Source organism: Taudactylus pleione, unplaced genomic scaffold (genome assembly GCF_031769625.1).
Source record: "Taudactylus pleione unplaced genomic scaffold, aTauple2 ptg000253l, whole genome shotgun sequence".
NCBI lineage: Eukaryota > Metazoa > Chordata > Amphibia > Anura > Myobatrachidae > Taudactylus > Taudactylus pleione.
In genome coordinates, this window is record NW_028284655.1 from 6,050,740 (window position 1) to 6,070,340 (window position 19,601).

A 19,601-nucleotide genomic window follows, 5' to 3' on the forward strand; every position below is an offset into this window, starting at 1 on the left:
TCCAGAGGAGAGACTAAGTGGGGTAAGCCACTGGGCGATAATTTCCCTCAGTTTCTCTAAGAGGTTGTCAGCGGTGTGCCTCTTACTGAAACCGGTGATACACAGCGTAGCCTGCCTTGGAATGAGCTGGCGTTTCTGAGATGCTGCTACTGGTGACGCTGCTGTTGTTGCTGCGTAAGGTGATACATCTACCCAGTGGGCTGTCACAGTCATATAGTCCTTAGTCTGCCCTGTTCCACTTGTCCACATGTCCATGGTTAAGTAGACATTGGGTACAACCGCATTTTTCAGGACACTGAGGACACTTTTTCTGACGTTTCTGTACAGTCTCGGTATTAACTGCTTAGTGAAGTGGAATCTAGATGGGTTTTGGAACCGGGGACACAGTACCTCCATCAATTGTCTAAATCCCACTGCACTAATGGCGGATACCGGACGCACATCTAACACCAACATAGCAGTCAAGGCCTCAGTTATACGTTTTGCTTGAGGATGACTGCTGTCGTACTTCATCCTCCTCGCTAAGGACTGTTGGAGGGTCAATTGTTTAGTAAAAGTAGTGGTATTCCTACTTCCTCTCTGGGATGATGAACGACTCCCAGCAGCAATAGCAGCAGCGGCAGCAGTAGGCGTAGCAATGCAGGATCCTCCGGAGGAATCCCGGATAGGAGAGTCAGTCATGCCAGTGACATGGCCTGCAGGACTACTTCCGATCCTGACTGAGGAGGAAATTGATGAGGAGGGAGTTGACGGTGTGGTTTGCAGGCGCTTGGATACAACAGGACAAATGGATTTAGGTGTCCCTGGACTGCTTACGGTCTTAGCCAAAGTTTCTGAACTTGACAGTAACTTTTTATGAACGCGCTGCAGGTGATGTATAAGGGAGGATGTTCCTAGGTGGTTAACGTGCCTACCCCTAGTTATTTCATCTTTACATATGGTACATATGGCAAGACAGTTGTTGTCCGGATTTGGATAGAAATATTGCCAGACCAAAGAGGTGGAATGTTTGGTCTTCTGCCCAGGCATTACCGTGATGGGCTCTTTCATCCCACGGACAACAACTGTCTCTCCTGGAGCCTGATTTAAACAAACAACATCACCATCAGAATCCTCCTCGCCAACTTCCTCCTCAGCGCCAGCTACACCAGTATCCTCATCCTGTTGTACTTCAACAGTGACATCTTCAATTTGCATATCAGCAAGCGGACTGTGGGTGCTCCTTTCAGCACTTGCAGAGGGCGTGCAAATGGTGGAAAGAGCCACCTCTTCCCGTCCAGTGCTGGGAAGGTCAGGCATCGCAACCGCCACCACACTTGGACTCTCCTTGGGGATTTGTGATATCTTCTTAGAACGCACAGTTCTTCGCTGTGCTTTTGCCAGCTTAACTCGTTTGATTTTTGTAGCGGGAGGAGGGCTTCCTTTGTCATGTGAAGCTGAACCACTAGTCATGAACATAGGGAAAGACCTTAGCCGTTCCATGCCACTCCATGTCGTAAATGGCATATTGGCAAGTTTACGTTTCTCCTCAGATGATTTAAATGTTTTTTTTAAGGTAATTTTCCTGAACTTTTGTCATTGGGATTGTATATGCCCTCTACTATGACATTGGGCATCGGCCTTGGCAGACGACGTTGATGGCATGTTATCGTCTATGTCATGACTAGTGGCAGCAGCTTCAGCACTAGGAGGAAGTGGTTCTTGATCTTTCCCTATTTTATTTTTATCGGAGAGAGTTTGGTCCTCCATTTATGTTATATTGATATATACGTGCGGCTAAGGCGCACACAAACACAGAAAATAATTTTTTATTTTTGTTGGAGACTAGTGCACTTTGTGGGTTACACCACCCTTTAAGAAATGAGCAAGCCGGCTCTTTACTTATGGGACACAGGCGCACGCTTGGCGCTGCTCCTTTGTTGATGCACGTGCAGCTACAGTGCACACAATTCACAAAGACAGAAAAAAAAGAAGAATTTTTTATTTTTTGTGGAGCGCACTTTGGGGGTTACACCACCCTTTAACAGACAGATGCACGCTTGTCGCTGCTGCTTTGAGGATGCAGGTGCGGCTAGAGCCCACACAATTCACAAAGACAGAAAAAAAAAAGAATTGTTTATTTTTTTGTGGAGTGCACTTTGGGGGTTACACCACCTTATGGGACACAGGCGCACGCTTGGCACTGCTCCTTTGTTGATGCATGTGCAGCCACAGTGCACACAATTCACAAACACAGAAAATAATTTTTTTATTTTGTTTGGAGTGCACTTTGGGGGTTACACCACCCTTTAACAGACAGACCCACGCTTGTCGCTGCTGCTTTGAGGATGCAGGTGCGACTACAGCCCACACAATTCACAAAGACAGAAATTTTTTTTTTGGAGTGCCCTTTGGGGGTTACAGCACTCTTTAACGGATAAGCCAGCTGGCCCTTTACTTATGACACAGGCGCACGCTTGGCGCTGCTCCTTTGTTGATGCACATGCAGCCACAGTGCACACAATTCACAAACACAGAAAATAATTCCTCCACCATTCTGTCAGTGGTGACAGTATCATATGCAGTTACAGTAGACATGTCAGAAATTGACATTGTTGGCACGTCCTTCAGTCCGGACCAGATGTCCAAATCGGCCCTTGACTTATGACACAGGCGCATGCTTGGCGCTGCTGCTGTGTTGATGCACGTGCGGCTACTGCGCATACATTTCGCACACAAACACAGAAAAAAAAGAATTGTTTATTTTTTGTGGAGTGCACTTTGGGGGTTACGTCACCTTATGGGACACAGGCGCACGCTTGTCGCTGCTCCTTTGTTGATGCACGTGCAGCCACAGTGCACACAATTCACAAACACAGAAAATAATTTTTTTATTTTGTTTGGAGTGCACTTTGGGGGTTACAGCACCCTTTAACGGTCAAGCCAGCTGGCCCTTTACCTATGACACAGGCGCACGCTTGGCGTTACTTTGTTGATGCATGTGCGGCTACAGCGCACACAATTCACAAACAGAGAAAAAAAATTTTTTTTTTGGAGTGCACTTTGTGGGAGCACCCCTGATGCACAGATCACCCCCTGGACAACACTACAGCACCCCTCTAGGACTACAGCCTTTATGGGACACTGCACAACACAGTCCAGCCAGCCCCTATAGACTTTGGAGTGGACACAGCCCCTATGGACAACTGACTGCACAACACAGCCCAGCCAGCCCCTATGACGGCAGCACAAAACAGCCCAGCCGGCCCCTATGGACAACAGCAGCACAACTCAGCCCAGTCAGCCTCTATGGACTGAGTGGTCACAGCCCCTATGGACAACAGCAGCACAACACAGCCCAGCCAGCCCTAGCTCCCACCCTCCCTCTTCACTGTCCACAGCCAGAGTGAGAAATGGCGCCGACGCGGGTACCTTTTATAGAATCCAAAACCCGCGAGATCCTGAAGGCGGGATGATGATGTTTTGCCTCGATTTCAGTTCCGAGTCAGGTGGGAAAAGTCGAGCCTGACTCGGATGCGTCTCGGATCGGGGGGGGCTCGGGGGGATTCGGATTCAGAAATCCGAACCCGCTCATCCCTAATCTATAGTATATATATATATATATACATTTATATATAAATATAATATGTGTGTGTGTTCATGTTACAGCTACAGTACTTACTGCAGAGTCCACCTGCTCCCATCCACTTTATGGAGAGTTGGCTTTTTAAACTCAATCCTCCAAATCTGCAGAGATATAAAGGTTGGGCCCTGTCACCATGTCAAGTGGGGCCAGTATAATTAACAAGCACCTCAGACTTGGCCTGATTCAATGTAAGGAAGAGCAAGTATCTGTGGATCATGCTAAAAACCATTCTGCACTGCAGGTGGGGCAGATTTAAAATGTTTACAGAGAGTTAGATTTGGGAGGGGAGTGTCCAAACTGACATCTAAATTGCAGTGTAAAAATAAAGCTGTCCAGCATTTCTGGGCTACATGTAAAAGTAGCCAGTATTTAGCCCACATGCAAAAATAAATCAAATAAATGTATTTGCACCCCTTTCATTGCAACATGGTTTGTCCAGGTACACCGCTACTTCTATCTCTTACTTATTTCAAACTCTTATTCACCTTACACCACTACACACAGTAGTGTCCCTTATTCACGTTACGCCACACAGTAGAGCTCCTGATATGCATCATGCCATACAGTATTGCCCCTTATACACATTACACTACATAGTAGAGCCCCTTATACACATTATGCCACACAGTAATGCTCTTTAAGCATTTCCGAGAGAAGGTTCCAGAAGGATCCAGCCTCTTACCCCTCTCTTCCATCCCCACTCCCATCTTTTCGCTTCCAACTCCCCTCATAAAGCTAGCCACTAAGTGTCTCCCTGGCTCCAGCAACCCATTCTCCACCCCACCCATGTGTCTCTATGGCATCAGTTTCTTTCATCACTTAAGCTTATCTTTTCTTTCTTCTGATGCTCCTCCTTGAAGCGCCTTTCTGCTGTGCGATCTACTGCATACTTTGTTGCAAAATTAAAATAAAGCCTTTATTGCTCTATTCTTACTCTTCTTGCCAATGGCCTGCAGTATACCCTGTAGTGGCAGCGGCCAGAACTTTGGTGACTGCAGAGCCCAGTCTGAGTGGCAAGGGCATCTCAGTATCTTGGCGCCCAGCACACCTTTTCTACTAGTACCCCCTTTCGTATGTGACACAGTACACTTGAATGTAATGTCTTGTGTTTAATTTATGCATATTATGTTTATATCTTTTTAAGGAAAAATAAGGGTTTCTCCATCATCGGCATAGCAGACCTGATGCATTGTATTGTACTTCTAAAAAGTGTATCAAGCTCTGGAGTATAATGGCACATACTGTATGGTTTATGTAATCTGTATCAGACAGCCAGGGCCGGCTCCAGGGGTCGGAGTACCCTGTGCCGGCCCATAACAAGGCGCCTTTATATCGTGCGCAGGTTCGCAGCGCACGACCAAAATTGGTGGCGTGGCCTAATTACCATAGGCCACGCCCTATGCGTGACGTTATTTGGAGGCGTGCCCGCATGGGACGCCTCCAAATAATGTCAGGCTGGGGGTAAAGCCCAGCTCTCCGTCACTGGCTGGGCTTCCCCCAGCCCTCTCCTGTCAGTGAATGGATGTCGCGCACATGCGTGCGGCATCCATTCACACATTCACACTCCGGGGGTCCGGCACCGCCGCAGGGGGTCCCCAACCTCCTGAATTGATCACCCGTGGACCACTTAAGCCCACGGGTGGAACAGCAGGACATTACTGACCCGCTAAAATCGGGATGCTGGAGAGGAGTGCACTCTCTACGAGAGCGCCCATGTGCGACCGCAGAGGTCGAACACCCCTAGAGGCGTTACTGCAGACAGCATATTGTGGAACCTTTCTATAGCAAGTCAGGAATCGGTATGACATACTGCCAGACATAAGCCAGGCAGATGTAATCCCGACGCCGGAAGGCAGAAGACTGAAGATCCCGACAAGGTAAATATTTTAACTAACCCTCTCCCCCCTCTAACCCTCCTTTAGGGGTGCCTAACCCTATCCTCCCCCCTTGTGCCTAAACCTAACATCCCCCCAGGGGTGCCTAAACCTAATCCCCCCTGCCCCGCTCACTAAACCTAACACCCCTTCCCCTAGTCTAACCCGAGGTCCTCCTGGGAGCCCCTAAACCTAACCCTCCCCCCTGGCTGTTGTCCGCTCATGACGCCCGGTTTGGTATTCTGGGCGTTGGGATTCCGGCGGGTGGATAATGATAGGCGTCAGGATTTTGACGCCTATCATTAGTCCCATGCCGGGATTTCACAGTCGGGAATTCCTGGTAAGGGATGTAGTCTGCATCCTGGCGTACACAATGCTGGCGGTCAGAATCCTGGCGCCGGAATCCCAACAGCAGTCAGTATCCTGGCTCCAGAATGCCAACAGTGAGTATTAGGGCTAGCCAAAAGGTGGACGGTTAGAGTTATGCTGCGTGAGGGTTAGAGTCAGACTGTGAGGGAAGGGGTGACAGCACGGTTAGGCTGCAAGAAAGGTGGGTTGGAGAAAGGGTTAGAATTAAAATACTTACCATAATGCGTCGGGATTCTGAGCACCAGGATTGTGTACCCAAACCCCTGGTAGATGATGGAAATAAACTAAAGCTTTGTGGAATTTACCAGGCAGCATTTTAGAATTGTGCAGGAATAATCCTGGGGACAGATATTACAGATGAAGCATTTCATCCGGTGCTGGCAATGGTGAAGTGAACCGGATGAAATGCTTCAGGGGATGTATGGCACACACTACTCTTATCACAGTGAAAGATGGTGTAAAACTCATCTCTGCAATATAATGCATCATGCAATACAGGTAATTCATAGAGACAGCAATTCTCTCTGTGGCCACATGAGGTCACTATTGTTGCAAAGATCAGTGAAATGTTCAAAATCCGTCTCGCTTTTATTACAGATTTAAAGCAAAGAATGTTCTAACTGAGCGCCAACACCAACCTACGGGAGACAATGCCATGACCTATAAATGCTGATGAATGGAATTGCCATTTTAATGTTTTTCATAGGCTGTATTAAATAGAGCAACTCACGTGGAGCATTACCATTAAAAACAGCTCATTTTGGTCAATTAATTTGTAAATCAAACCGAAAGGCTAAAATAATTTCATATGGAAATATAGACTAAGAGCATGGTCCGTTATTAACTACGAAACCCCAATTTAAGCAGAACTTAAATCCTCTAGCACAACGCACGGAGGCCCTGATTCAGAGCTGGACGCTCTGACCAGAGCGCTCGCTCTGAATCAGGGCCCACCTCCATAAATATGGCGCGTCCTCCTGGATGCTCGTATAGCTGTGGGTCACCACCCACAGCCTATACGAGCGTGCAGGATGATGGTCGCGATGGTCTTGACCATCGCGACCATCGCCAGTGAGAGCAGAAGCCTGCGGTTGAGTTTCTCAACCGCAAGGCCCGGAGTGATTTTGGCTCTATCAGAGCCAAAATCACTCCCACTGACATCACTAGTGATGTCAGTGGGGCCGGCTTCTGACGGTAGGCGTTCCCTAGGGAACGCCTCCGTCTGGCAGGCACGCCCCCCGGCACGCCCACCAAAGGGGGCGTGCTGTCAATCAACATCGACAGCACGCCCCCTTTGATCAGACTCTACGAGCGAAGGAAAGTCCTTCGCTCGTCGCGTCTCGCACATGCGCACAACGGAGCTCCCTCCGTCGTGCGCATGCGCAGTGCAGACCATCGACCCACTTGCGAGCGGACAGCCGCTCGCGAGTGGGTCTGAATCAGGCCCGGAGTCTGTCCAGGAAGCCATATACAAATCTGTTGTTAAGAGGGGACACTTTAGAGTTGCGAACACAGCAGATTACTATAAGACAGTATAAGGTCACAGCAATGATTACAGCCCGATTAGAGCGGATGTGGGTGGCTCTTAGAAGAGCCTTTGTGTTCAAATGAGGCCGGCGGAAAAGGAAAACAATCACTTGGCGCTGGTGTACTTGGTGACGGCCTTGGTGCCCTCGGACACGGCGTGCTTTGCCAGCTCTCCCGGCAGCAGCAGGCACACAGCGGTCTGGATCTCCCGGGATGTGATGGTGGAGCGCTTGTTGTAATGAGCCAGGCGGGAAGATTCCCCCGCAATGCGCTCAAAGATATCATTCACAAAGGAATTCATGATGCCCATAGCCTTGGAGGAGATGCCGGTATCAGGGTGCACCTGCTTCAGCACCTTCTAGACGTAAATGGCGTAACTCTCCTTCCTGGTCTTCCTACGCTTCTTCCCATCTTTCTTCTGGGTCTTGGTCACCACTTTCTTAGAGCCTTTCTTGGGTGCAGGAGCAGACTTGGCTGGTTCAGGCATTTTCACTGACAAACCTCTAGCTATAGAGAAGGAAAACTGTGACTACTATGTTACAGTCCCCAGATCTACAGTATTTATAGGCAGCCCATGCAAATAAGGCTTACTGGCTTCGCCATTGGGTAGCCTTGTCAGGTGAAGTTGATTGGCATGTTAACCCCATCTTACATGTGCTGATTGGTCTGTGCATGAACCTAAAATTCATTGGTTCCTGTGTAAGTGGACCAATCACAGAGCAAGCAGTGGATCCCTTCTAAGTGCATATAAGGAGGAGGCGAGGGTAGTTGCGCAAATTTTTATAATAATTTGCCACATTGGTAGAACAAGCATGTCTGGAAGAGACAATTTAACCGGGAATTATTTACTTGTATCCCAGCAAAGAGTCGCCACCTACATACAGTACAGACGGTGATATTGCATCACTACAAAATAGGACTCTTGTCTGGTCTAAAAACTCTTGAAAGAGATAACGTAATCGCCAACAGTACACTGTCTGTCTACCATGGGAGGTGATAGTTTTGTATTTAAACAATATGATACATTCAATCTTTACTCAAATGCCCGGGAGATCATAGCATATAATTGCAGTAAAACCACATAGATCAATATATCAGCAAACGATGCAAAATTGACAATAAAATGATGATCATTTAATTATTAAAGCATTACAAATACATTTGTATGTAAGGCATCAGCTGTCATATTGTGAGTAATATTAGATTTGAGTATAATCAGAACAGCTGCATCATTGGACACAATATGATACTAATGGGAAATAGTAAATGTTATTATACAATCGTTACTATGGAATTGGTATGAAATACTGCCGGCCGCATGGCCGGCGGGATCGATTCCCGTCAGCGGCAGCCCGACAGGAGCAGAGTCCGACGCAGCGGAAGCCCGACAGCGCTGGAAATCCCGATCGTGGATAGGTAAGTATCCACTAACCTAACCTAACAACCCTAACCCTCCTTAGGGGTGCCTAACCCTAACTTACCCCCCAAGTGCCTAACCCTAATCCCCCCTCTAAGTGCCTAACCCTAACCACCCCCTTCCCCGCTGCCTAAACTTAAGTCCCCCGGGGGGTTGCCTAACCCTAAGTCCCCCCCGGGGGTGCCTAATCCTAACCCTCCCTCCCCCTAGCCTAACCCTAACCTTCCATCGGGGGGGTGCCTAACCCTAAGTCCCCCCCGGGAGCCCTAAACCTAACCCTCCCCCCCCCCCGCAGCTATCCGCTCGCGGCGGCCGGCATCACTACGATCGTGATGCCGGGCGCCGGTCTCCCGGCGTCGGGGAAATGCGGGCGTCTACATCTAGACGCCCGGCATTTCACCCTTGCCGGGATAAGACAGTCGGGAAGCCAGCTGCCGGTATTTAGGCAGTCGGCTTCCCGATTGCCTCCTGTTACTATTCTATGAAACATTAGTGGATACAATTTGTGCCCAAGTCCACAAGCTAAACCTCATAAATCGGAGAAACTACATGAAGAAATACAGGGCATCATCTGGATAGAATTTAGAGGCTCATAATACACTGTACTGGGTGGAAATAAAATTCAGAGAAAATACTAAAGTCACAGTGTGTAAAAGCAATCACTTATATCTACATTAATCCCTATATTTGTCTTTCTGCAAATTCATTAATTGTTTTTATATTTTGCTTTATGACATGGTTCTCAGGTTAAACAGTACACGTCCATTTTAATGATGTGCTCATAGGTGTAATTTTCACAATCTCCCTGAAATGGTTTTTCAAAAGTAGGCAAGCATGATGTATTATTACTGAGATATAATGAATAACAAGAAGAGATTATCATACAAGTAATAATCCATACTGGTGCAGATGGTAATTGGTGCTTACTTCCTGAATGCTGACAGGTGGGTTATTTAGAGACCAATTGCTTCCCCATAGGACCCCTTACATGTGCTACTATCACTGGATGATGACATTGAGCAGAGGTGAGCATTAATTTCTGGGTGCGGAGGGGTGGAGCGGTAAACAAATTTAGATTTTTGGGTGACCATGGGACTAGCTGGGCTGCTGATCATCATCATGTTGTCATGGTGATGGGACTATTTTAATGAGAAGGCTTGAAGCTGTAGCTCCCATAGGCAAACGCAGGGGGGGTATCCGTCTGCCTGGAAACCCCCCTCCCCAGCCCACACCATAACCACAATAGAAATAGTAATGTAATAGAATTTTACTAGTGCTGCATGTTCTTCACAGTATCACAAATGAAATAGTTAGCACCACCTGGGGATCTTTTAACATGTGTCAGTCAGTAGTAAATACACCTGTGTACCAACTAGGAGATCTGGGAAACATGCACTGTTAGGGATGAGCTGCTATAGAGCCCAATATGTACAAATATGTCCAGGGCAGTGCTAGGTTATACTGCTGCTCCCCCAGACTCCCGGTCTCGCTCCCATGCTGTGGAATGGTGCCCACATATGACATAAAAGCATTCAGCTCAGGCAAGATTGCCCTACTGCCGCATCTAATGGCTTACTGTGATCGCTGGTCCTGTATATGCTGGAATTATGACACACAATACACTTTGTATGATACATATTAGAGCTGGATAAGTGGTAATTATGCCCTCTTCATGGACTGGCCACACTCACTCTAAAATCATTCATTTGGAAACCCCCGTCTAGAAATCCTGCGTTTGCCACTGGCTCCATCCACCAATTGTTCATCTAGCCCTGATTGTGATCAGACAGGCTTCTCTGTTCTAAAACCTCTACACTGCCTGAGTTGTAACCTCAATAATACCCCTTTTACACCAGAGCAAAAACCTGGGTTTTTGCTGGGTCTACCCGGGTTGCAGCTCAGTGTAAAAGGGTCCCTGAAAAATAACCCGGGTCAAGTGACCCTGCAATCTAACCCCGGTAGCTACCAGGGTTGGACCCAGGATGGACCCAGGTAATGGTGCAGTGTAAACGGTGCAACCCGTGTTATCTGACCTGGATCGTGCCTAAAATGAGCGGATTGGTGGTTGTGGAGCATTCACCTCCCACTTTTTATGACCTCACAGGTTTAGCAGGGCAGACCTGAGTTCAGTGTGAACAGGGCTGACCTGGGAGTAACCCAGATCAAAGGTGCAGTGTAAATGGGTCTGACCTGGGTCTGACCAGGGTTGGAACCATGTCCAAAAACCCAGGTCGGACCTGGGTTTTTGGTGGAAAAGAGGTATAAGTGATTTCCAGAATGCTTAAAGTTGCAGTTACAAGCAAGCCATCAAAAGTGAGCTGGGTTGCTTTATTGTCAGAGGAGAAAGGGTTAGGCATGGCTCCTAGGTGGAGATGTGATGCATATTGGGGGAAATACATAATACACAAAGTGAAATAAATAATACTCAATACAGAAAGTGAAACACTAGTAACCATATAAACAATACTTAGCAAAAATAATGTCAGGACCAACACCCCACCCATCTGCCACGCTAAATAAGGGACTTTCTTCTTTGTAAAGGACATTCAGACAAGAATTGCACAGTTTTGGCACAGTAAAGGTGTAAATGAAGTTCTCTATGAAATCGTCTTTCCTAAGATGTTATGTGACTGTGTACTCTGCCATTTTGTATGGGCTCAGAATTCTAAACTTCAAGGTAAGGTGCAAAAGGTTTAAACAAGGCAGGACAAGTTGGGGAGGAAGCGGAATGCTGTGTCTTGCACTTCGTTTCTGGCATTCTGTAAGACGAGATTCTATAGCGATGTAGCAGCCCATAAACTGTTTGAGGCATTGGAAGCAGAGTCATGTGGGCTGATTCATCCTTTATATAGCCATTAAAGCTGTTCACAAAGCTCAGCAACTAGTCACAGGCTAACTTGAACAATCACCTAGCATGATTTTCTAGGTCTGGCCATCATTAGTGTAGCAAGAGGGCAGGGGTCAAGGACCAGAGCTGTAACTAGACTTTTTGGTGCCCTGTGCCAGAAAGATCATTGATGTCCCCCCTATTTTTCAAATAGAGATATAACGTATCCAAAAAAAGGGGCACGGCCTCATGGGGAAGGGCCAGGGAAGAGATAGGGGGGGCCAGGAGATGCTGAGATAAAATAAGATGAAGCAACAAGTAAGAATGATAATAAACAGAAATTGACCGTTCCAAACAGTGCTACCTGTCCTGCAGTGGCCTATGCCATGGGCACAGGTAGCACCACCCTAGTTACGGCCCTGTCAAGGACACAAGGGATTGCTGACTGTCATGCATATGTAGTTTGTTCCCGCGGATGAGATCAACACAGACAAGGTACAGTGAGTTTGTCTTAACCTCAATTACAACCCTTGAAATAACTGACTCGGGCCAGAGGTGAGCGGCCCAGTGCTGCGGATAAGACCGATGGGCCTGAGAGTGTCTTTCTGCACTGCTAGCTGTATAATTGCTACATAGGGTCTGTGTGTCACCTTATTCCTGTATACCTGTCTAGCAACCTTTGCACACAGACTATACAATTCACCATTGTTCGTGGTCGTCTTTCATTCAGAATTATATGCAGTCACTTCTCATATTTCTACAACAGCAGCAAAGATGCAGAGAGCCATTAGGATTAATTGGGCAAGTCTGTATTCTGTAGCATTTTCCCCTGTGATAAGATACCATTTCCTGACTTGAATCTCAAGCTGGCTAGTGCCACACAGACAGAGTTGGCGTTGACCTCCTTAGAATTTCACATTGCAAGACTTTAAAGAGGAGCTGTAATTCCTAGTCACACTGTTCCAAAGGATATGTAGTCGCCAAGTCAACATGTTTGGGCAAAATGTCAACCTGGTTCTATTCAACATGTTGGCAATTCTTGTATCTTCAAATGCATGTAATTGAAACATGAATTCCATTTGAAAAGGCATCCAGATGTGACCTTTACTGCCGAGCAGGTTTGTTATTTACCAGCATTGGTGCCCCCAAAATTCTTTGGCGTATCCCAGTTCGTGATCCCTTTATCCTTTCCCCATTACCTGCTCTGCAGTTTCTCTGTGGACTCCCTGCACTCTGGACCCCAATTCAACCATGCCATCATGGGTTGGGGAACTGATTCAGGTCTTGTCCTCAAGATGTTTTTTGCTAGTCGTGCCCTCGTGTCAGTTGGCATCTGGTGTTGTCCAGTTTGTGCTTCCCTCTCTACTTGATGTCCCAGGGATGTATCAACACCCGAGAGGGCAGTGTGCAGCGGGCACCCTCTGTGCAGCGGGTTCCCTAGCCCCTCATCTTAACTTGCTCCGACAAACAAAGTGGATCCCTTCTCTTGTAAAAAGCCATCTTCCTGGTGATATTGGTAAAGATGACGAATACTCACAAGAGAGCACAGGTTCTGGAAGCATGCCAGAGTCTTTGCTTCTACTGTGCAGTACCATTTTCCCAATGATGTCACTTTGAAAATGGCACGGTCCTACTTGCCGGAGAAAGGTAACTATACTTTGGGTACACACCCTGCACCCATTATAAATATGCCTATGTGCCCTCCACTCCAGGATACTGACCCACTCCTCTCAACACTGATCATCTCCTCTTAACATGGCTTCAGGCCTGCCTCAGACCACATCTGGGCCTGCCGTCATTGGTTAAGGCCAGAGCTGAAGCATGGTAATTTGGAATAGAAATCTCCTCACAGCACTGCATCCTCAATGGATCTCTGCTGGCCCAATGCTTCTTCCAGTGGTTCTGATACTCCGGTCCTCTGCCTCTAGTCTAAGGATTCAGCCTTGAGGTTCAAGTTTGACATTCTCCTGCTGTTCATCCATGACATCCAGTCCTTCATCTCCAGAAACGTGCTCATTCTTCAGTACACTTGCTTGTGGCACAGCTCTGCACCTAAGTAAGTTTTCTGCATCGTTGCTCCACTCCTTGGGCCTGCAAGCTGGTGGGCCTACCTGCTCATGTTTTCCTCTAAAAGATGCCAGCCTCACCTGAAGTATGGCCATTTGTAACTCTTGCCTTGGTCTCTGGACCACCTGTCTCATATTAGGTGAACTCCTGCACCACCCAGGGTTGACTGGGTAAGTGGGGATGCTAGGTGGAATTAAAAGCTATTATAAAACTAGTATTTTGGACCCTCATTCGCCAACTCACTAGCTGTTATGCAGGGTTTTCTTTTTACCCCTTTCTCTTCAAGCCCTTTCCATCTCTATAATCCTATTCATCTTTTCTTCCTCTATTCTTCCCCCTGTTCCTTCTGTCTCTCCATCATCCTTATTCTTCCTTCTATTTCTCCATCCCACCCATTTTCCCTTATTATGGGGGAAATAGGACACGTCACTACCTGGACAAGATGCATATTACAGGCAGTGTGGGGACTGCCATTATATGGAAATGAAAAATCCATGTCTTATCCAGAGGGTGGGGTGGGGGCTCCAAGAGTTCTGATGAGGGGTAGGTTATCCTCATTTCTAGAGAGCAACTGCTTGACTAACAGTAGCAGCATTGTGTAGTGGATGTAAATGTTATTATACAATCGTTACTATTCTATGAAACATTAGTGGATACAATTTGTGCCCAAGTCCACAAGCTAAACCTCATAAATCGGAGAAACTACGTGAAGAAATACAGGGCTACATCTGGATAGAATTTAGAGGCTCATAATACACTGGACTGGGTGGAAATAAAATTCAGAGAAAATACTAAAGTCACAGTGTATAAAAGCAATCACTTATATCTACATTAATCCCTATATTTGTCTTTCTGTAAATTCATTAATTGTTTTTATATTTTGCTTTATGACATGGTTCTCAGGTTAAACAGTACACGTCCATTTTAATGATGTGCTCATAGGTGTAATTTTCACAATCTCCCTGAAATGGTTTTTCAAAAGTAGGCAAGCATGATGTATTATTACTGAGATATAATGAATAACAAGAAGAGATTATCATACAAGTAATAATCCATACTGGTGCAGATGGTAATTGGTGCTTACTTCCTGAATGCTGACAGGTGGGTTATTTAGAGACCAATTGCTTCCCCATAGGACCCCTTACATGTGCTACTATCACTGGATGATGACATTGAGCAGAGGTGAACATTAATTTCTGGGTGCGGAGGGGTGGAGCGGTAAACAAATTTAGATTTTTGGGTGACCATGGGACTAGCTGGGCTGCTGATCATCATCATGTTGTCATGGTGATGGGACTATTTTAATGTGAAGGCTTGAAGCTGTAGCTCCCATAGGCAAACGCAGGGGGGGGGTTTCCATCTGCTTGGAAACCCCCCTCCCCAGCCCACACCATAACCACAATAGAAATAGTAATGTAATAGAATTTTACTAGTGCTGCATGTTCTTCACAGTATCACAAATGAAATAATTAGCACCACCTGGGGATCTTTTAAGTGTCAGTCAGTAATAAATACACCTGTGTACCAACTAGGAGATCTTGGAAACATGCACTGTTAGAGATGTGCTGCTATAGAGCCCAATATGTACAAATGGAATTGGTATGCCCGACATCAGCAGAGATCCGGGCAGTGGAAGCCCGACAGCACTGGAAATACTGATCGTGGATAGGTAAGTATTGTTTAACCTAACCTAACCCCCCTAACCCTCCTTAGGGGTGCCTAACCCTAACCTCCCCCCCAAGTGCCTAACCCTAATCCCCCCTCTAAGTGCCTAACCCTAACCACCCCTTTCCCCGCTGCCTAAACCTAAGTCCCCCAGGGGGTGCTTAAGCCTAAGTCCCTCCTCCTAGCCTAACCCTAACCCTCCCGGGGGGTGCCTAACCCTAAGTCCCCCGCAGGAGACCTAAAGCTAACCCTCCCCCCCGGCTGTCCGCTCGTGGCGCCCGGCATCACTACGATCGGGATGCCGGGCGCCGGTCTCCCGGCATCAGGGAAATTCCGGGCGTCCACATCTAGACACCTGGCATTTCACCCTTGCCGGGATATGACAGTCGGGAAGCCGGCTGCCGGTATTTAGGCAGTCGGCTTCCCAATTGCGTACCGTACAAATATGTCCAGGGCAGTGCTAGGTTATACTGCTGCTCTCCCAGACTCCCGGTCTCGCTCCCATGCTCTGGAATGGTGCCCACATATGACATAAAAACATGCAGCTCAGGCAAGATTGTCCTACTGCCGCATCTAATGGCTTACTGTGATCGCTGGTCCTGTATATGCTGGAATTATGACACACAATACACTTTGTATGACGCATATGAAAGCTGGATAAGTGGTAATTATGCCCTCTTCATGGACTGGCCACACTCACTCTAAAATCATTCATTTGGAAACCTCCCTCTAGAAATCCTGCATTTGCCACTGGCTCCATCCACCAATTGTTCATCTAGCCCTGACTGTGGTCAGACAGGCTCCTCTGTTCTAAAACCTCTACACTGCCTGAGTTGTAACCTCAATAAGCGAATTCCAGAATGCTTAAAGTTGCAGTTACAAGCAAGCCATCAAAAGTGAGCTGGGTTGCTTTATTGTCAGAGGAGAAAGGGTTAGGCATGGCTCCTAGGTGGTGATGTGATGCATATTGGGGGAAATACATAATACACAAAGTGAAATACATAATACTCAATACAGAAAGTGAAACACTAGTAACCATATAAACAATACTTAGCAAAAATAATGTCATGACCAACACCCCACCCATCTGCCACGCTAAACAAGGGAGTTTTTTCTTTGTAAAGGACAGTCAGACAAGAATTGCACAGTTTTGGCACAGTAAAGGTGTAAATGAAGTTCTCTATGAAATCGTCTTTCCTAAGATGTTATGTGACTGTGTACTCTGCCATTTTGCATGGGCTCAGAATTCTAAACTTCAAGGTAAGGTGCAAAAGGTTTAAACAAGGCAGGACAAGTTGGGGAGGAAGCGGAATGCTGTGTCTTGCACTTCGTTTCTGGCATTCTGTAAGACGAGATTCTATAGCGGTGTAGCAGCCCATAAACTGTTTGAGGCATTGGAAGCAGAGTCATGTGGGCTGATTCATCCTTTATATAGCCATTAAAGCTGTTCACAAAGTTCAGCAACTAGTCACAGGCTAACTTGAACAATCACCTAGCATGATTTTCTAGGTCTGGCCATCATTATTGTAGCAAGAGGGCAGGGGTCAAGGACCAGAGCTGTAACTAGACTGTTTGGTGCCCTGTGCCAGAAAGATCATTGATGTCCCCCCTATTTTTCAAATAGAGATATAACGTATCCAAAAAAAGGGGCATGGCCTCATGGGGAAGGGCCAGGGAAGAGATAGGGGGGGCCAGGAGATGCTGAGATAAAATAAGATGAAGCAACAAGTAAGAATGATAATAAACAGAAATTGACAGTTCCAAACAGTGCTACCTGTCCTGCAGTGGCCTATGCCATGGGCACAGGTAGCACCACCCTAGTTACGGCCCTGTCAAGGACACAAGGGATTGCTGACTGTCATGCATATGTAGTTTGTTTCCGCGGATGAGATCAACACAGACAAGGTACAGTGAGTTTGTCTTAACCTCAATTACAACCCTTGAAATAACTGACTCGGGCCAGAGGTGAGCGGCCCAGTGCTGCGGATAAGACCGATGGGCCTGAGAGTGTCTTTCTGCACTGCTAGCTGTATAATTGCTACATAGGGTCTGTGTGTCACCTTATTCCTGTATACCTGTCTAGCAACCTTTGCACACAGACTATACAATTCACCATTGTTCGTGGTCGTCTTTCATTCAGAATTATATGCAGTCACTTCTCATATTTCTACAACAGCAGCAAAGATGCAGAGAGCCATGAGGATTAATTGGGCAAGTCTGTATTCTGTAGCATTTTCCCCTGTGATAAGATACCATTTCCTGACTTGAATCACAAGCTGGCTAGTGCCACACAGACAGTTGGCGTTGACCTCCTTAGAATTTCACATTGCAAGACTTTAAAGAGGAGCTGTAATTCCTAGTCACACTGTTCCAAAGGATATGTAATCGCCAAGTCAACATGTTTGGGCAAAATGTCAACCTGGTTCTATTCAACATGTTGGCAATTCTTGTATCTTCAAATGCATGTAATTGAAACATGAATTCCATTTGAAAAAGGGATCCTGATGTGACCTTTACTGCCGAGCAGGTTTGTTATTTACCAGCATTGGTGCCCCAAAAATCCTTTGGCGTATCCCAGTTCGTGATCCCTTTATCCTTTCCCCATTACCTGCTCTGCAGTTTCTCTGCAGACTCCCTGCACTCTGGACCCAAATTCAACCATGACATCATGGGTTGGGGAACTGATTCAGGTCTTGTCCTCAAGATGTTTCTTGCTAGTCGTGCCCTCGTGTCAGTTGGCATCTGGTGTTGTCCAGTTTGTGCTTCCCTCTCTACTTGATGTCCCAGGGATGTATAAACATCTGAGAGGGCAGTGTGCAGCGGGCACCCTCTGTGCAGCGGGTTCCCTAGCCCCTCATCTTAACTTGCTCCGACAAACAAAGTGGATCCCTTCTCTTGTAAAAAGCCATCTTCCTGGTGATATTCGTAAAGATGACGCATACTCACAAGAGAGCACAGGTTCTGGAAGCATGCCAGAGTCTTTGCTTCTACTGTGCAGTACCATTTTCCCAATGATGTCACTTTGAAAATGGCACGGTCCTACTTGCCGGAGAAAGGTAACTATACTTTGGGTACACACCCTGCACCCATTATAAATATGCCTATGTGCCCTCCACTCCAGGATACTGACCCACTCCTCTCAACACTGATCATCTCCTCTTAACATGGCTTCAGGCCTGCCTCAGACCACATCTGGGCCTGCCGTCATTGGTTAAGGCCAGAGCTGAAGCATGGTAATTTGGAATAGAAATCTCCTCACAGCACTGCATCCTCAATGGATCTCTGCTGGCCCAATGCTTCTTCCAGTGGTTCTGATACTCCGGTCCTCTGCCTCTAGTCTAAGGATTCAGCCTTGAGGTTCAAGTTTGACATTCTCCTGCTGTTCATCCATGACATCCAGTCCTTCATCTCCAGAAACGTGCTCATTCTTCAGTACACTTGCTTGTGGCACAGCTCTGCACCTAAGTAAGTTTTCTGCATCATTGCTCCACTCCTTGGGCCTGCAAGCTGGTGGGCCTACCTGCTCATGTTTTCCTCTAAAAGATGCCAGCCTCACCTGAAGTATGGCCATTTGTAACTCTTGCCTTGGTCTCTGGACCACCTGTCTCATATTAGGTGAACTCCTGCACCACCCAGGGTTGACTGGGTAAGTGGGGATGCTAGGTGGAATTAAAAGCTATTATAAAACTAGTATTTTGGACCCTCATTCGCCAACTCACTAGCTGTTATGCAGGGTTTTCTTTTTACCCCTTTCTCTTCAAGCCCTTTCCATCTCTATAATCCTATTCATCTTTTCTTCCTCTATTCTTCCCCCTGTTCCTTCTGTCTCTCCATCATCCTTATTCTTCCTTCTATTTCTCCATCCCACCCATTTTCCCTTATTATGGGGGAAATAGGACACATGTCACTACCTGGACAAGATGCATATTACAGGCAGTGTGGGGACTGCCATTATATGGAAATGAAAAATCCATGTCTTATCCAGAGGGTAGGGTGGGGGCTCCAAGAGTTCTGATGAGGGGTAGATTATCCTCATTTCTAGAGAGCAACTGCTTGACTAACAGTAGCAGCATTGTGTAGTGGATGCTTGGCACTCTGGTCCTGCCACTGTGATGGAATCATCCTAACATTTACCTATGAGTATCTTTTCCACCATTTGTAGCACTCAAGCCAGATTTAAGCTTCTGGGCTGGCCCAAGGTAACCTGATACTCCTTGGCTGGAGGTTTGT